At 46.2% G+C, this 16,360-nt stretch overlaps 1 long non-coding RNA gene across 1 annotated transcript in view; it reads right to left on the minus strand.

The window, feature by feature from the left end:
- Positions 1-2,654: 2,654 nt before the first annotated feature.
- LOC134736600 (uncharacterized) overlaps positions 2,655-16,360 on the minus strand; it is a 44,743-nt gene continuing 31,037 nt past the window's right edge. Inside the window, exons 2-3 of the long non-coding RNA XR_010120696.1 lie at positions 3,765-3,875; positions 2,655-2,941 (exon numbers count right to left, since the gene is read on the minus strand). This is a non-coding gene — a long non-coding RNA (uncharacterized lncRNA). The remainder of the gene's footprint in view (positions 2,942-3,764; positions 3,876-16,360) is intronic.

The following is a 16,360-nucleotide window of genomic DNA, read 5'->3' on the forward strand; positions in this document are numbered from 1 at the left end:
CACGCCTGTAATCCCAGCATTTGGGAGGCCGAGGCCGGCGGATCACAAGGTCAGGAGATCGAGACCATCCTGGCTAACACGGTGAAACCCCGTCTCTACTAAAAATACAAAAATTAGCCGGGCATAGTGGCGGGCGCCTGTAGTCCCAGCTACTCAGGAGGCTGAGGCAGGAGAATGGCATGAACCCGGGAGGAGGAGCTTGCAGTGAGCGGAGATCGCACCACTGCACTGCAGCCTGGGCGACATAGCGAGACTCCATCTCAAAAAAAAAAAAAAAGTAACATCTACCCATAATAGCAATGTTTTATATAAGAATAGAAGAATACCTTGGGTAATGGGGGCACCAAAATCTCAGAAATCACCACCAGATAACTTTTCCGTACAACCAAAGCACCAAAAAGAGAATGGAAGGATAGTTCCATAATATAACCGAAAAGCTTCCACATGCACATCAAATGACTGCCAGCATCACGCTCAAGGGAAGACACTCATGAGCATTCCCCTGGCATCAGAGAAAAGACAAAGGCGACTGGCATTAGCACTGCTTTTGTATTCTCTTCTGGAAGTGCTTTCAAAGTCACTAAGCAAGAGAATGAAATAAGAAATATAAATATTAGGAAAAGAAACCAGATGATCAATTTTCGCACATTTCTTAATCTTCTACCTAAGGAAGAAAAACACAAGCAAATGAGTTTAAAATCTGTTAGAGGCGGCCAGGCGCGGTGGCTCACGCTTGTAATCCCAGCACTTTGGGAGGCCGAGGCGGGCGGATCACGAGGTCAGGAGATCGAGACCACGGTGAAACTCCGTCTCTACTAAAAATACAAAAAATTAGCCGGGCGTGGTGGCGGGCGCCTGTAGTCCCAGCTACTCGGAGAGGCTGAGGCAGGAGAATGGCGTGAACCCGGGAGGCGGAGCTTGCAGTGAGCCGAGATCGCGCCACTGCACTCCAGCCTGGGTGACAGAGCGAGACTCCGTCTCAAAAAAAAAAAAAAAAAAAAAAAAAAAAAAAAAATCTGTTAGAGGCCAGGCGCGGTTGCTCACACCTGCAATCCCAGCACTTTGGGAGGCCAAGGCAGGCAGATCACCTGAGGTCAGGAGTTCAAGACCAGCCTGGCCAACATGGCAAAACCTCTACTAAAAATACAAAAATTAGCCGGGCCTGGTGGCAGGCACCTGTAATCCCAGCTACTCGAGAGGCTGAGGCAGGAGGATTGCTTGAGCCCAGGAGGCGGAGGTTACAGTGAGCCGAGATCACACCACTGCAGTCCAGTCTGGGCGACAGAGCGAGACTCTGTCTCAAAAAAAAAAAAAAAAAAAAAAAAAAAATCTGTTGGAAATAATAACAATGGCCATTCAAAGAGTCCATTTCATTTGGTTCCTGGGATGCCTCTGCACCTCTTTCCTGCTTTATTTCTCCTCTTTGTAATGGGCAAACATCTCCTCAATAAAAAGGCTAGCCTGTCCCCATTGAAATCTCTTAGCATGAGGACGGCAGCCAAGCCCTATGGCTCAATTTCAAGTCCCCTTTTAAATGGAAACCATTTGATACCTTTTGCTCATGCATCCTGAAATCTTTGAATATGCTGAAAGAAAACAGGGAGTTCTGACTCAGAGATTTAACCCTCTGTCTACACAAACATTGGTGACTACTCTACTACAAAACAAAAAGAGCAAAAAAAATTTGTTTAAACCAGTAACACAACGAAACTCAATGAAAGACTATTGGTTAGTGGGTTCCCCAGTGTGTCCCGCAAAGTGCTTTTCATGTGTTCACCATTGTCTGTGTTCAGATTACCAGGACCAAAATGACACCTGGGCAAACAGAAAACAAAAACAAGACCTGAGTTGGGAGTGAGGAGAGGCAGAGTCAAACCATGGATGCCAGGAGGAGTAGCTCTGTTGTCTCAAGGATGTCAGTGGTCCTTGCCACTCTCTGGTCTCAGTTTCCTCATGTATAAAGTAAAGGGCTAGGACTTGGTCTATGACTTCAAACCTGTCATACCCGGACAATTTTCATTCTGCTTACTGACATTTTCCAATTTTTACCACTGGTCTTAAATTCGCACCTTCTCCTTATCACATATGCCTTCATATCTATGGGAAGTCTCTGCTTGAATATCTTGCTGCCACCCAAAATGAATTGAGTTAAAAATCATAACTCTAGATCAGCCTTCTCTGTCAACCACCTTTCTCTTTCCCATTTGTGAAAGGAAAATATCTTGGGCCCCTAAAATCACTAAGCTAAAGGGAAAAGTCAAGCTGGGAACTGCTTAGGGCAAACCTGCCTCCCATTCTGTTCAAAGTCACTGAGATAAATGCATATCTGATTGTCACTTTGGAGAGGCTAATCAGAAACTCAAAAGAATGCAACCATTTTTCTCTTATCTACCCACGACCTGGAAGCCCCCTCCCTGGCTTCCAGTTGTCCCACCTTTCCGGACCAGACAGAACCAATGTTCATCTTACATATGTTGATTGATGTCTCATGTCTCCCTAAAGTGTATAAAACCAAACTGTGCTCTATCCACCTTCGGCACATGTCATCAGGACCTCCGGAGGCTGTATCACAGGGCTGCATCCTCAACCTTGGTAAAATAGACTTTCTAAATGGACTGAGACTTGTATCAAATTTTCAGGGTTCACACCTTTATCTCAGTAATGAAGGAATTTATGCTGTAACCTAAATGGCAGCTTTCCCATTCTTCTTAAGGGTCATGTGTTTCTGTATTTAGTGGTGGTGGGGTGGAGTTGTCTTCCTACTCCCACACCTCAGTGTTCCCCTGGCCTCCAACCCTCTGAGCTCTTTTGTCTTCCGGCAGCTCTTGGTTCCTTGTGGCCCCCGGTTCAGGTCATCACTGGGCAAGCCGGCCCCAGCATCCTGCTGCTTCCTGCGCAATGGTCTCCGAGCATTGGGAGGCAGCAAATGTGTCTCTCCTGTCTTCATGACATAACCACACAAAAGTGAAGAAATATATCCAACTTTACTCAAGGTGGGAAACTTAAAGAAAGTCACAACATATCAGAGAAAAATTTTAAATGGCCATCAATACCATTTTTCTTGTGCTCCCATGGAAAACCATTCAATGAAATGCTTAATTCATTGAATGGTTTTCCATGGAAAACTGGAGACTCTTTAGGTGGTGCCCTTCAGTTTTTAATCTTGTTCTTTTGACTTTATATCTACCTTCCTTTCAGAGACACAGCCTCCTTCAAACCTTCCCCCTCTGGAATGTTGCTGTGGTTCAAATATGTCCCCCAAAAGGCATTAAGCTTCATCCCCAGTGTAACAGTATTAAGAGATGGGGCCTCTAAGAGATGAGGCCATGCGGGCTGCACCCAGTGAGTGAATTGATACTGTTTTCATGAGATTGGGTTCATTATCGCAGGAATGAGTTCCTCGTGAGAAGATTACTTCAGGCCCCTTCCCTCTCACGTGTGTGCACTCTTGCCTGTGTGATGCCCTCCACCATGTTATGACAGCAAGAAAGTCTTCCCAGATGTAGCAACTTGATCTTGGACTTCCCAGCCTCCAGAACCATGAGCCAAATAAATTTCTGTTCATTATAAATTACACAGTCTATGGTATTCTGTTATAGCAGCAAAAAATCCACTAAGACAGTTATGTATCCTCTCCTGTGTTTGAGAAACTTCACCTCCCACCTATAGGGGCTGGTCTGTCACACAAGGCTCTCCCACACCCTACCCAACTCCCCCCGAGAGTTTATTTAGCCAAATCTTAGTTATTCCATTCAGAATTGCACCTGGTAGCTCATCAAACTGGTCCAAGACAAACTTGGGCTCTCCAAGTCCCTCAGAGCCAGACGAGCTGTGGGGGATGCAGGGATTCATTCTTGTTCCCCTTTAAGTTGTCCCTACCAAAGTGAATGGAAAAGAAATGTCTTTAGTCTTCCTAATGCTCCTAGAATAATAGTTGGTGCATGCACACACTCTCCCCCGACAAACATTAATTCCCAGAAATAGCATAGATTTTACCCTTAAAAAGAAAACAACCTTTTTTTGTTTTTTCAAACTGTCCATACTCTACCAGGCTGTTCCTTGGAGTTTCACTTTACATTGTTTTGGTGACCAGAATGTATTCCTTTGCTCAACTATCCATCCACCCTACTTTCAAATGGTGCTCCCTTTGACTGACCAAGAATAAGAAAAGGGGCCTGTTGGCCATATACCTTTATTAGTAATTTGTAGAGCTTCTAAAAGACCCCCTGTTGCCCCAGAAGCTTGGAAAGTATTATTTATAATGTGAGAGACAAATGAAGTTTTTAGATGATGGAGCCATGCATGCCGTTCCCCAATTTCTGTCCTAATGTGGTGAGGGGGCAGAGGGGTGTGTGCATGTGTGTGTGTGTGTGTGTGTTTGCGTGTGTATGCACATGCAGGAAGGTTGGGAGGGTAATTCTTCCAGTTATAATAGCAATAAAAATGGTGATGACTGACCCGTCCTAAGTGTTATAGCATCTCTCATTCCTGACCCAGAAAGCTGTAAAAATACCAGTGCCTCACCCTGAACTATTAAATCAGAGTCTCTGGGAGGTGAGGCCTGGGCATTGTGGTTTTTAAAAGCCTGCAGGTGATTCCAATGTGCAGCCAGGGCTGAGAACCACTGATGTGTAGGGCTGGGGAATTGCCACAGTTGGAAAAAGTCACCTTTTAATTCACCTGAAATGAATTATGCAGACTAAGGCAGCATTATTCCATCAGGCTCCTTTCAGCATCCAAGATTCTGGGTAAAATCTCAAATAGAATGGGGTGTGAGGGTAATGGTTTCCCACGATGCAGTTGGTATGGAGGATCTGGAATGGCAGTCACCACCAATCCCAGGGAGAGGCTCCCACAGCGTAGGCAGACACTTATTCTTAATGTAAAGTTATGACTGCAATTACTGTACAGTGCCTGATACAGAGCGGACCTCAGCAAATACAGTACTTGAAATAAATACGACCAGAGAGTAAACAAGCAGTTACTCTCTTCTACCACAAGATGGCAACATTTCAAGACTCACTCAAGAACAATGCTCAAGTATCAACTGCCAAAATGAAAGGGATGCACGGTTGATAAATGATGAAGCTAGGTGGGTTTTCCTCGATTTTTATTTTTCACCCTTTATCTTTTTAAATAAGTGGAGCCAGGAGCAATGGCTCATGCCTGTAAATCCTGGCACTTTGGGAGGCCGAGGCAGGAGGATTGCTTGAGCCCAGGAGTTCCAGACCAGCCTGGGCAAGATAGTGAGAAAAACATCTCTACAAAAAATAATTTTAAAAAATTAGCTGGGTGTGGTGGCATATGCCTGTAGTCCCAGCTACTATGAAGGCTGAGGTGGGAGGATTGCTTGAGCCTGAGAGGTCAAGGCTGCAGTGCGACGTGATTGTACCACTGCACTCCAGCCTGGGCAACAGAGTAACACCCTGTCTCAAAAAAAAAAAAAAAAAAAGGTGAGAACATAGTGAGTTCACATGGCTCATGTCTCTCCTAGAAGGCTGAGCTGCTTGGTTGACATCTGTATGCTCACAGGATCTTGGAAATGTAGGTCAGTACCAAGCATGAAACTATTTTATATAAGGACAGTAAATGACCCTAATTTGGTTTTTCTACCAATAAATCATCTGCCTTACGCCAGGAGACATATTTCCAAGTCACCCTGTTCCCCAGCTTTTTTCATCCACAGGGGGACTTTTGGGAAACAACTGATTTGTGGAAACACAGATACATTTGGGTATACATCAATTAATAAGAACTCTGAGAGCAAGCTCCCCTTAATAAAGCTGGCTTTGGGACCAGGGAGGTAGGCCTTGGCACCGGGCAGGTTGGCCTTCTCCATGAGTTGGAGAGGAAGCACAGTGACATCTCATGACCGGATTTTGATTGATTGGCTGAGATCTGGGCCCAGCTGCATGAAAGACTATAAGCCTGGTGTTAAAGAGCCCATAAACTCGGGCAATCAGGGCCCCCACTCTGTGTTGGCTGGGTGTGGCCCCTGGAGTCCATGTGCAGGGGTCACAGATAGACAGATCATGACAAAGAGGCAGGGGTTACCTACTTGGCCATCTGCTGCTGCAGCATCTGAGCTGCCCGCAAGACCAGTCACTTGACCCTGGGGGCAGAGGAAGATGAAGTGGCACACGGGGGTGGGATGGCCCAATGGTGGGAGCCACTTACCTTCTGACTGCTCCCAGGAGATGAATTAGAAAGGTTTGGGCTTAATAACTATTTAGACATGAAACATTGCTCAAGATACTTTCCACAATAATGTCTGTAGGTCTCATCCATAGGTAGCAATCCTGGGCTAATCCAATCCTCTACCTTTTTGGACCCCAGGTCTGCACTGCTCAGTGCTGCTCAGGGATAAATTTTAAATTCACAGTCCTCAGTGCATCTGTATAATCCTTTGATGTGCCTCTAGGAAGCATCCTTTCCTGTCCCCACGATGGCTATTCCAGACCTTCCCCACTACTCCTTAATTTCCATCCTTACCTCAAGTCCCCTCTCAGCAGATGGCTTTGCCTCCTAGCTCCCAGAAAAAATTGAGATCATCCTGCCTAGCCGGGCGCGGTGACTCACGCCTGTAATCCCAGCACTTTAGGAGGCCGAGGTGGGTGGATCACCTGAGGTCAGGAGTTCGAGACCAGCCTGGCCAACATGGCGAAACACTGTCTCTACTAAAAATACAAAAATTAGTCAGGCGTGGTGGTGTGCGCCTGTAGTCCCAGCTACTCAGGAGGCTGAGGCAGGAGAATTGCTTGAACCCAGTGAGCCAAGATCGTGCCACTGCACTCCAGCCTGGGTGACAGAGTGAGACTCCGTCAAAAAGGAAGGAAGGAAGGAAGGAAGGAAGGAAGAAAGAAAGAAGAAAGAACGAGAGGGAGGGAGGGAAGGAAGGAAGGAAGGGAGGGAAAGAAAGAAAGAATGAAGGAAGGAAGGAAAGAAAGAGAAAGAAAGAAAGAAAGAAAAAGAAAAAGAGAGAAAGAAAGAAGGAAAAAAAATTGAGACCATCCGGCACGAAATCCCTCAACTTCCAGCCTCCCTCCCACAAAAGTATTTAGGTTTGCCAGCCCTCACATCCTCCCAACCAATGTCAGAGAACTGGATGTGCCATCTATATAGACACCAGAATCTCTTCCCCAGTGCCCTGGATTCCAGTGCCTTCACCCCTCACATGTTTCCTCGGGGTCTTTGCTCTACCAGCGTTCATCTCCCTCTCTCTCTCTCTCTCTCCCTATCTCTGGCTCTTTCCATGTGCATGCTCCCCCATCATAAAAAAAAAAAAAAAAAAACAGAATAAAACAAAGGCCTCCCTTAAGCCTGTCTATGACCAATAGTACCACATTCTCCAGCCTGCTTCAGTTCCCTCAAACCCAACTGCTTAGCTCCAGATGTGGGGCAGCAGTAAAGACACAGGGAAATGGGAAAGGGGTAGAAACCTCTTCCCCTCTCCTTCCCACCCTTCCCCACTGGTAGTCTGTTACCACCAGTAGCAGTAGAACAATAAAAATAAACAAAGGGCTCAAGCAGTAGCACCACCACGCACGTGTGACAATGACCTTGTAGTCTCTGACATCCAAGCTGGCATCAGATGTGTCTGCAGGCTGCTGAGGCTGTGGGCAGCAAGAGCCTCTGTCCAAGGTTGCCCCGGGCTTTACCCTCTGCCAAATCATGCCTTTAGCTTTCAATACCAAGGCCACAGTGAAAACAACCAGGCAAGAAGCCTGTCCTTTCTGAGGATGAAATGGGGACAAGAGCAGCGGTGGAAATAGCATTCAGGGATGGGAGGTGGGTCTGCTCTGGGCTGAGGTCAGCGTGGGTGGCTCAGTGGGTCTATGCAGCCTTGCAGATGAAATGGGTTCCAGAGGAGACCTGGATTATTGTTCATGTCATTCCCCATCACCACACTTGGAATCTAGTCTGGGAAATCTTCCAGACTGGCCTCAGCCACCGGCGTTTTGCCCCTCCCCCAGGCCTGAGTACTGCAGTCCCTCTCTGCAGTTGCTGTTCCCAGGGCACTGACCCAAAAGCCTCCTATGCTTCAATTTTCCTAATCATTACAACAAAACATCCTTGCCAGCTCATCCTGTGTGTCCAGCAATATAAGTAACCCACGTACATCATCTCATTTAATTTGATCACCACTGAGTCAATCGAGTATGTTTGATTGTCTTCATCTCATGGAGGAGGAAACTAAGTGATGGAGAAGTCAGGTCTTCTTAGAGAACTTTACAGAGCTAGTGAGCGATGGGACTAGGATTCGAAGACTGGCCTGTTTGACTCCATGCTCTTTTGATTCTACTGCCCAAATATTTGTAAGGAGTATGAGTTTGTTCTAACACACTCAAAAGCGAGAAATGTAACATGATGAATGTGGCAAACCCTCACTAGACAGGGTCAGCAAGATGGCCAGTATCTGTTTATTATTATTATTATTATTTTTAGTAGAGAAGGGATTTTGTCATGTTGGCCAGGCTGGCCTCGAACTCCTGACCTCAAGTGATCCACCCGCCTCAGACTCTCAAAGTGCTGAGATTACAGACATAAGCCACTTTGCCAGGCCCTCTATCATAACCCATTTCTCCTAAAAAAAAAAAAAAAAAAAAAAAAAAGGCAGCACTCACATGATAAAGCTTATGAAGTGTGAGAGGAAGAGGAAATGAGGCAGAAAAATAGTGAAAACCAGACAGGTGCAGTGGCTCACGCGTGGTGGCACATTCGTGGTGGCACATGCCTTTAATCCCTGCTACTCGGGAGGCTGAGGCAGGAGAATTGCTTGAACCTGGGAAGCGGAGGTTGCAGTGAGCCAGCCTGGGCGACAGAGCAAGACTCTGTCTCAAAAAAAAAAAACAAAAAAAAAACAGAAAAGAAAAAAGGAAGTAGTGAAAACCAATAAAGTGGGATAATAAAGCTGGCTGTGGCACCCCATGAAATAGAATCACCAAGCCATACTAGAGTCTCTGGGAAGGCCACATAAAACCATTGCACCTCAGAGCAGTGTGTTGGGGAGAAGCATCAAGAACCTATCTGTTACCTGGGTCTCTCACTGCTCAAAGTTCACACCATGGGGCATTAGCTGCCCCCTACTTTGGGTTGTGTACCTGGGCCAGCCTCAGTGGGCCTAGGTAAGGTTGGACGTGGAAGTGAGTGTTGGAACTGTTTCAGCTCCTTCCCATCGCAGCAGGCATAGTGAAGGCCATGCCAAAACCCAGCACTCACCCCCAGGGTGGCTGAGACAGACTGCTGTGTTGGGAAGTGGGGTGTCAGTGGCAGCAGGGGCTCTCCCTTGTGCAAGTGGCCAGAAGAAGGCCTTGGGGGCAGGCAAGTGACCTCAGGCAGATCTGGCTCTCCATTTCTTTCAAGAACAAGTCTAAATTCCTTATCGTGGCATCCAAGACTCTCCCCAGGGTGGCTTCACCCTTTCCAACCTGGTCCTCTGTGCCTCCACACCACCTCACTTCAGTGCCACTGTTTGCCCATGAAACTCCTACACATGAAGGAGAAAAGGGGACCTTTCTGAGTGGTCCCAGCTCCGGAGGCTGTGGGTTTGGCTGGCAGAACAATGTTTCGGTGTAAATTAGAAAAATTAAACAATTGTTCTTCCTGGTTTCAGCTCATGCCAGAGTGCACAGTGGATTTCAACATGCCCCTTGGCCACCCATGCATGGAGGCCTTGCCAATCATACTAAATCCCAGGTGAGGAAACAGGCCAGAGAGGTGGAGGCTCTTGCCCAGGTCACACAATCGCTTAATGGCAGACCCAGAGGGGCGACTCAGCTCCTGACTTGAATCGGGCTTCTTTGCCTCCAGCTGGACGGCCATCCCACATAGAAACAGTTTTTGAAAATTTCCAGGTGTGTCTGGCATTGACCCTGTGTTCTGCCCTGTTCGGTGCCCATGGCTATGAGAAAAGGCCTGCTTCCCAGCTTTCCCTTCCCCACCCATGACCTGTAGAGAAGAGGCCTCTGGGCCTTTGCCAATGACCTCATGGGGAACCGCTGCCTGCTGACTTCCTGTTTTTATATTCTTTCTCCTCTGCTTATTTTTTCTGCTTTGTTGTTCTTTGTTCATTTATGGTTTTCCTCCAGTAGCCCACTCTGCAAAAACTGAACTTTATTTTTTGTGATTATTTTAAATACATGTTTCGATAAAGAGACATTATACTTTTTTTTTCCTTTGAGGAATTGGAGTTGAGTGTTATTTCTACCCCCTCTTTATCTCCCTCCTCTTTCCCATGCTTCATTTCCAAAACTAGAGTCTTTAGGCTTCATAACTTAGAAGAAACAAACTCAAAAGCTGTGTCTGCAAGGACCACGTGAATTCCAGGATTCTCTCTCTAGAGAGATCTCTAGATCCCTCTTCTGCTGGGTGCTGGAAGAGTCGAACAGGAAGAGGTCTTCTAGTCTTCCCACCGTTGATATCCTCAGCTATCAAATTTACAAGTCCCTGCTTGAAAACCGTGTGGGCTCTCCATTTCTTCCAAGATGAAGCCCAAATTCCTAAGGGTGATGACCCACCAAACGGCTGCCCAATGAAGCCTTCCAACTTGGTTCACCATTATTCCATTTGTTTCTACACCCTCTCTTCCACCCCGTTTCCTCTATTCCAGCCACAGTGCAGTTCTCACCTTTCCCAAAACCACTGTGCTCCTTCATGTCTCTGTACTTCTGCACCTGCTCTTCCTCTGCCTGGAATCCTTTTCCCTTTCTTTGCCTCATGGACTCTTATTCATCCTTCAAGGCCTAATTCAAATGTCACCTTCTCAGGAATGCCTTAGCCAACACCTCCAAGCTGAGTTTACTACTCTTTCCTCTATGTTCCTTCTACACTTTGTCCTGAAGAGTAAATATAAATGTATTTGAGAGCCATTTTTATTATTCTAGTCTCCTCTTTCATTGGATTACTCATAAGTATTTATGCTTACTTATAAGTGTTTCTGTCAGGTATTAATGTCTTTCTTACCTATTCTGTGTATGCACATAAGTGTGCAAAGCCCTTGGGGGAAGGTGTGAACTGAAAGATTGGCCATTCATATGTTGATTTCCCAGAGAGAGGTTGTAGATCGTTTAACAAGAAACCAGAAACTGGGGCAGGTAGAAAAAGAAATGCTGTGTCTTCAGGGCCATGCTTGTCAAAACATAGTTTATGAACCACCTATGTCAGAATCACCTGGTGGGGCAACTTTTAAAAAGTTCTGATTCCTGGGCCTGGCCTTATACCTTATGAACCCAGGTTCATAGTTTCCAGGAATCTGCATTTCCATAAACCATCAAAAGATTCTCTTGTACCAGAGTTTGATAACCACCGATCTGGGTGCTTTGGGAGCTAGAGTTCATATGCCACAAAACTGTGCTTGTCAAGACCATTAGTTGTCAAACTTCCTGAATGTCTACCTTAGTGGCTGCTTTTCAAGCCTCATCTGAATGCTGTCTTGGTGGTGGTATCTGATGCACTTGAGCATTGCCTGATTTTGGAAACTCTTCACTCCCTCACCTTCTATGATACCGCTTGTTCTTGGTTCATACCTTAGCTCTTTAATCACTCATTTCCACATTCCCTATCTGGGTCCTCTTCCTCCTAATGCCTCTTCACTCTTGTGTCTTCACCTTGGCCCCATCCGTGATATTCCACACCAGACCTACAGCTTCCACTGCCACACGGAGATGCTGGTGGTGTTTAAACTATTTCCAGGCAAACACTCTCCTTGGCCTCCCTCCTGTACATACAACTCCCTCCTGGAACTCTCCACTGGATGGCCCCAGGCATCTCAAATCATACATTTCTAAAACTATCACGAGGTCAGGAGATCGAGACCATCCTGGCTAACATGGTGAAACCCCGTCTCTGCTAAAAATATAAAAAAATTAGCCGGGCGTGGTGGCGGGCGCCTGTAGTCCCAGCTACTCGGAGAGGCTGAGGCAGGAGAATGGCGTGAACCTGGGAGGCAGAGGTTGCAGTGAGCCAAGATCGCGCCACTGCACTCTAGCCTGGGCAACAGAGCAAGACTCTGTCTCAAAAAAAAATAAAAAACAAATAAATAAATGCAGGCTGTTAAAATGATGATGATGACACTAAATATTTAGTAGTTAACATTCATTTTTATCATCCTGGTCTCCTTCTCCCTCATTGCCCACCCACAAGGCAGTCACTAAATCTATTTTCTGTCTTTAGCATCTCTCCTTCTCTGATACCTGCCACTGCTTCCCTATCACACCGGCTGCACCTTAGGCAGAATGTTCTCATTTCTTCCCTGTTCTTATCTAGGGCTGGTCTCTCACCTAGACTCCTGTCTCTTTTCTCACCTCTGAGGCTCCTTGGAGGCAAGAGCCATGCTTTACTCCTCTTAACCTCCTCCAGCACCAACTGAGTGTATATTAGGAATTTATTGAATAAACAGATGAAATAGAAAAAATAGATATAAGGATGGATGGACAAAATCATTGCATTATATGGAAATCTTCAAAAGGGTAAGATGTCTTATAAATCAAAGTGGTAGGCCAGGCACGGTGGCTCACGCCTATAATCCCAGCACTTTGGGGAACTGAAGAGGGCGGATCACCTGAGGTCAGGAGTTCGAGACCAGCCTGGCCAACAGGGTGAAACCCCATCTCTACTAAAAATACAAAAATTAGCTGGCCGTGGTGGCAGGCACTGAATCCCAGCTACTCGGGAGGCTGAGGCAGGAGAATCGCTTGAACCCAGGAGGCAGAGGTTGCGGGGAGCCGAGATCGTGCCACTGCGCTCCAGCCTGGGGGACAAGAGCGAGACTTCATCTCGAAACAATAAATAAATAAATCAAAGTGGTAATGGATAATCAGGGATTTGGAAAAACAAAATTCTAATTATGTTATAATCCCCAGAAGGTGTTTCTGAACAGAAAAGTAGCAATGGCCTAATCAATTATGTTAATGTGTTGGAGGAAGCAGGTCTCCCAGAAGAAATGAGGTCTGCAGAGATGTTAGAAGGGCAATCAATGTCTGCAAGTAGTCAGTGTCCCTCTAGTTATGCTCAAGGGACAGAGGCGCTGGGCTTTAGGTCAGGGCTTTTCCCACTGCTGGAGGGAGAGCACTGTTGTGGGGCAGAGATGCTCCATCCGGCCTTCTTGACTTGTGTGAAACATTCCCTCTGAATCTTCCCACTTCCTTTCTTCTCATTCCATCCTTTTTACAGGACCAAGCCTTTCTGATGACTAATTTAGTCTGGGGAGCAGATAAGAATTGTCGTATCCCAGGAAGTCTTTGCATTTCATTCTTCTGTCAGTCTCTCATGAACATGGTTCTTGTAGGTCTGTTCCCAAGAGTCCAGTCAGCTCTGGATGCACCAACAGCACTGAGTTTCTGGACCTACGAGGCTGATGACGTCATGGAGCCATGGTAAATGCACTCTCACACTGCCCCAGGTAACCTGCTAGTCGACCAAATAGTCCCAAATTGTGAGCCTCTTCAGTATATAATTGTGTTCTCCAGTGACATAAATAATGCCTGGTTGCATCTACTCAAGGTATTCTGCCTTCACTATCATTGTTCCTGGAAAATGTTACCTAACTCATTGGAAAAATTCCTTACCAGTTATCTTGGCCCACATAACATTCAACTTTAATAGTTCTGCTTTTTTGGCCGGGTGCGGTGGCTCACGCCTGTAATCCCAGCACTTTAGGAGGCTGAGGCGGGCGGATCACCTGAGATCAGGAGTTTCAGACCAGCCTGGCCAACGTGGTGAAACCCTGTCTCTACTGAAAATACAAAAATGAGCGAGGCATGGTGGCAGGTGCCTGTAATCCCACCTACTCAGGAGGCTGAGGCAGGACAATTGTTTGAACCTGGGAGGCGGAGGTTGCAGTGAGCTGAGATTGCGCCATTGCACTCCAGCCTGGGCAACAAGAGCGAAACTCCATATCAAAAAAAAAAAAAAATAGTTCTGCTTTTTAAATTCGTTGACCTGTGATTGATAATATGGAACAAGAATGGCAAATATTTAGCATATATATTGTCTCCACTCCTGCCCATGTTCTTTGCACACACCACTAATGAATTTGGCTTTCTTTTCCATTTGTTTTGTTTATTGTTGTTGTCGTTTTTGAGATGGAGCCTCACTCTGTCACCCAGGCTGGAGTGCAGTGGCATGATCTCAGCTCACTGCAACCTCCGTCTCCCAGGTTCAAGTGATTCTCCTGCCTCAGCCTCCTGAGTAGCTGGGACTACAGGTGCGCACCACCATGCCCAGCTAATTTTTGTATTTTTAGTAGAGATGGGGTTTCACCATGTTCACCAGGCTGGTCTCGAACTCCTGACCTCAGGTGATCAACCCACCTCGGCCTCCTGAAATGCTAGGATTACAGGAGTGACACATTGCACCCAGCTGGCTTTCTTTTCCGTTAATTTAGCCTTCAAATTCTTCTTATAGCAGTCGTCCAAAAAAACACTACCAAAGTCAATAGATGAGCTGTAACATAATATTTACCATTTCTGACTTAAAGTTTTCTATTAATTTTCTAAAAAGAATTGGCATCCCAGCGATCTATTACTCCATAACACACAAAAATTCAGTGGCTTAAGACTACAATTTTACTTGTTCATGATTTTAAAGGTCAGCAGTTTGGGCTGAGCTCAGCTGGGCAATTCTGCTGACTTTATCTGGCTACAATCATTTGGTAGTTTGATGAGGACTGGACGCTCTAACATGGCCTCATTCACATGACCCATCGTTAGGGCTGGCTGTTGACAGGGCCAGGTATCTGCAGCAGGCTCACTTAGATTTCTTCACACGATATTTATGTTTCAGTGTATAAGTGCATTTCGAGTCCCTGCTTATAATGTGCTTGCTGGCCGGGCGCGGTGGCTCATGCCCGTAATCCCAGCACTTTTGGAGGCTGAGGCGGGCGGATCACCTGAGGTCGGGAGTTCGAGACCAGCCTGACCAGCATGGAAAAACCCCATCTCTACTAAAAATACAAAATTAGCCAGTCATGGTGGCACATGCCTGTAACCCCAGCTACTAGGGAGGCTGAGGAAGGAGAATCACTTGAACCTGGGAGGCAGAGGTTGCAGTGAGCCAAGATCGCACCATTGCACTCCCGCCTGGGCAACAAGAGCGAAACTCCGTCTCAAAAAAAAAAAAAAAATGTGTTTGCTAAGGTCCAATTGGCCAAAGCAAGTTATGTGCTGGAGCCCAGAGTCAGTGTGAAAGGGACTCCATAAGCACACGGATTGAGAGAGGCATGATTTGCTGGGAGCCATTATGGTCGTGATATACCCCAAACAGGATGGTATTTTGTTTATCAGAAACTTACTGAGTGCCTACTATACTGTGCTTGGCACTGAGTATAAAAAGACAAAACAATTGGGAAGAACTCTGAAGAATGGAAAAGCTCTAACTTGTTGGAAAGGGGGAAGAAGAACACACCAAATGCCCTAGTGAATCACTGTGGATGAAATAATCCTCGTGTTTATGTATGTGTATGTGCCAGAAAAAAGGGGAGTGCTGAATTATTTAGATAATTTCTTCTATTCGCCATTTTATGCAGATTTGTTCAGTCTAGGTTGAATGAGTAACTCTTTTGCTTTCCATTGGGATAAGTGTTTCTTAAAGCTTTTCTTCAGACTCTTAAAATATTGAAAACAATTGCATAAGTGTATCCTTCATGACCACAAAGAGCTACTTGAGACTATTTTTTTCCCCTAGAAACTTGGCCAACTCTGAGACTGAGGCCCAGGCTTGCTAACTCTGATATTTCCTCCCTCTTTGCATTCCTGCCACCCACAGCTGCTCCAGTCCAGAATGAAAGTTCAGAGGCCAAATACTTAAAATCCAAACAGCCTCTCCAGCAGTGATGGCAAAGAGACAGCTTCACTTAGGAAAACAAACAATCATGCCTTCCATTTATATAGCTCTTTAGCTATTTTTTTCAAGAAATATTCACATCCTTTCTCTCATCGGATTATCCCCAAAACTGAGGTGGGCAGGGCATGTTTTAACTGATGGGGAAACTGAGGCCCAGACAGGCGAGTTGACTTCTTCAATGGGTGACAAGGCTGAAGATAGAGCTCTGGCTTCCTGATGCCACGCCTTGGTTTGCCCTATAGACCAACACTGCCACGAACACAGATGCATGCTAGCTCCAGTTCTAGGAAGCCTGCTTTCAAAACCCTTCTGGAGGCCAGGAGCGGTGGCTCACGCCTGTAATCCCAGTACATTGGGAGGCTGAGGCAGGTGGATCATATGAGATCAGGAGCTCGAGACCAGCCTGGCCAACATGGCAAAACCCTATATCTAACAAAAATACAAAAATTATCCGGGCGTGGTGGCAGACGCCCGTAATCCCACCTACTCGGGAGGCTGAGGCAGGGAGAACTGCTTGAAC

Source organism: Symphalangus syndactylus, chromosome 5 (assembly GCF_028878055.3).
Source record: "Symphalangus syndactylus isolate Jambi chromosome 5, NHGRI_mSymSyn1-v2.1_pri, whole genome shotgun sequence".
Taxonomy (NCBI): domain Eukaryota; kingdom Metazoa; phylum Chordata; class Mammalia; order Primates; family Hylobatidae; genus Symphalangus; species Symphalangus syndactylus.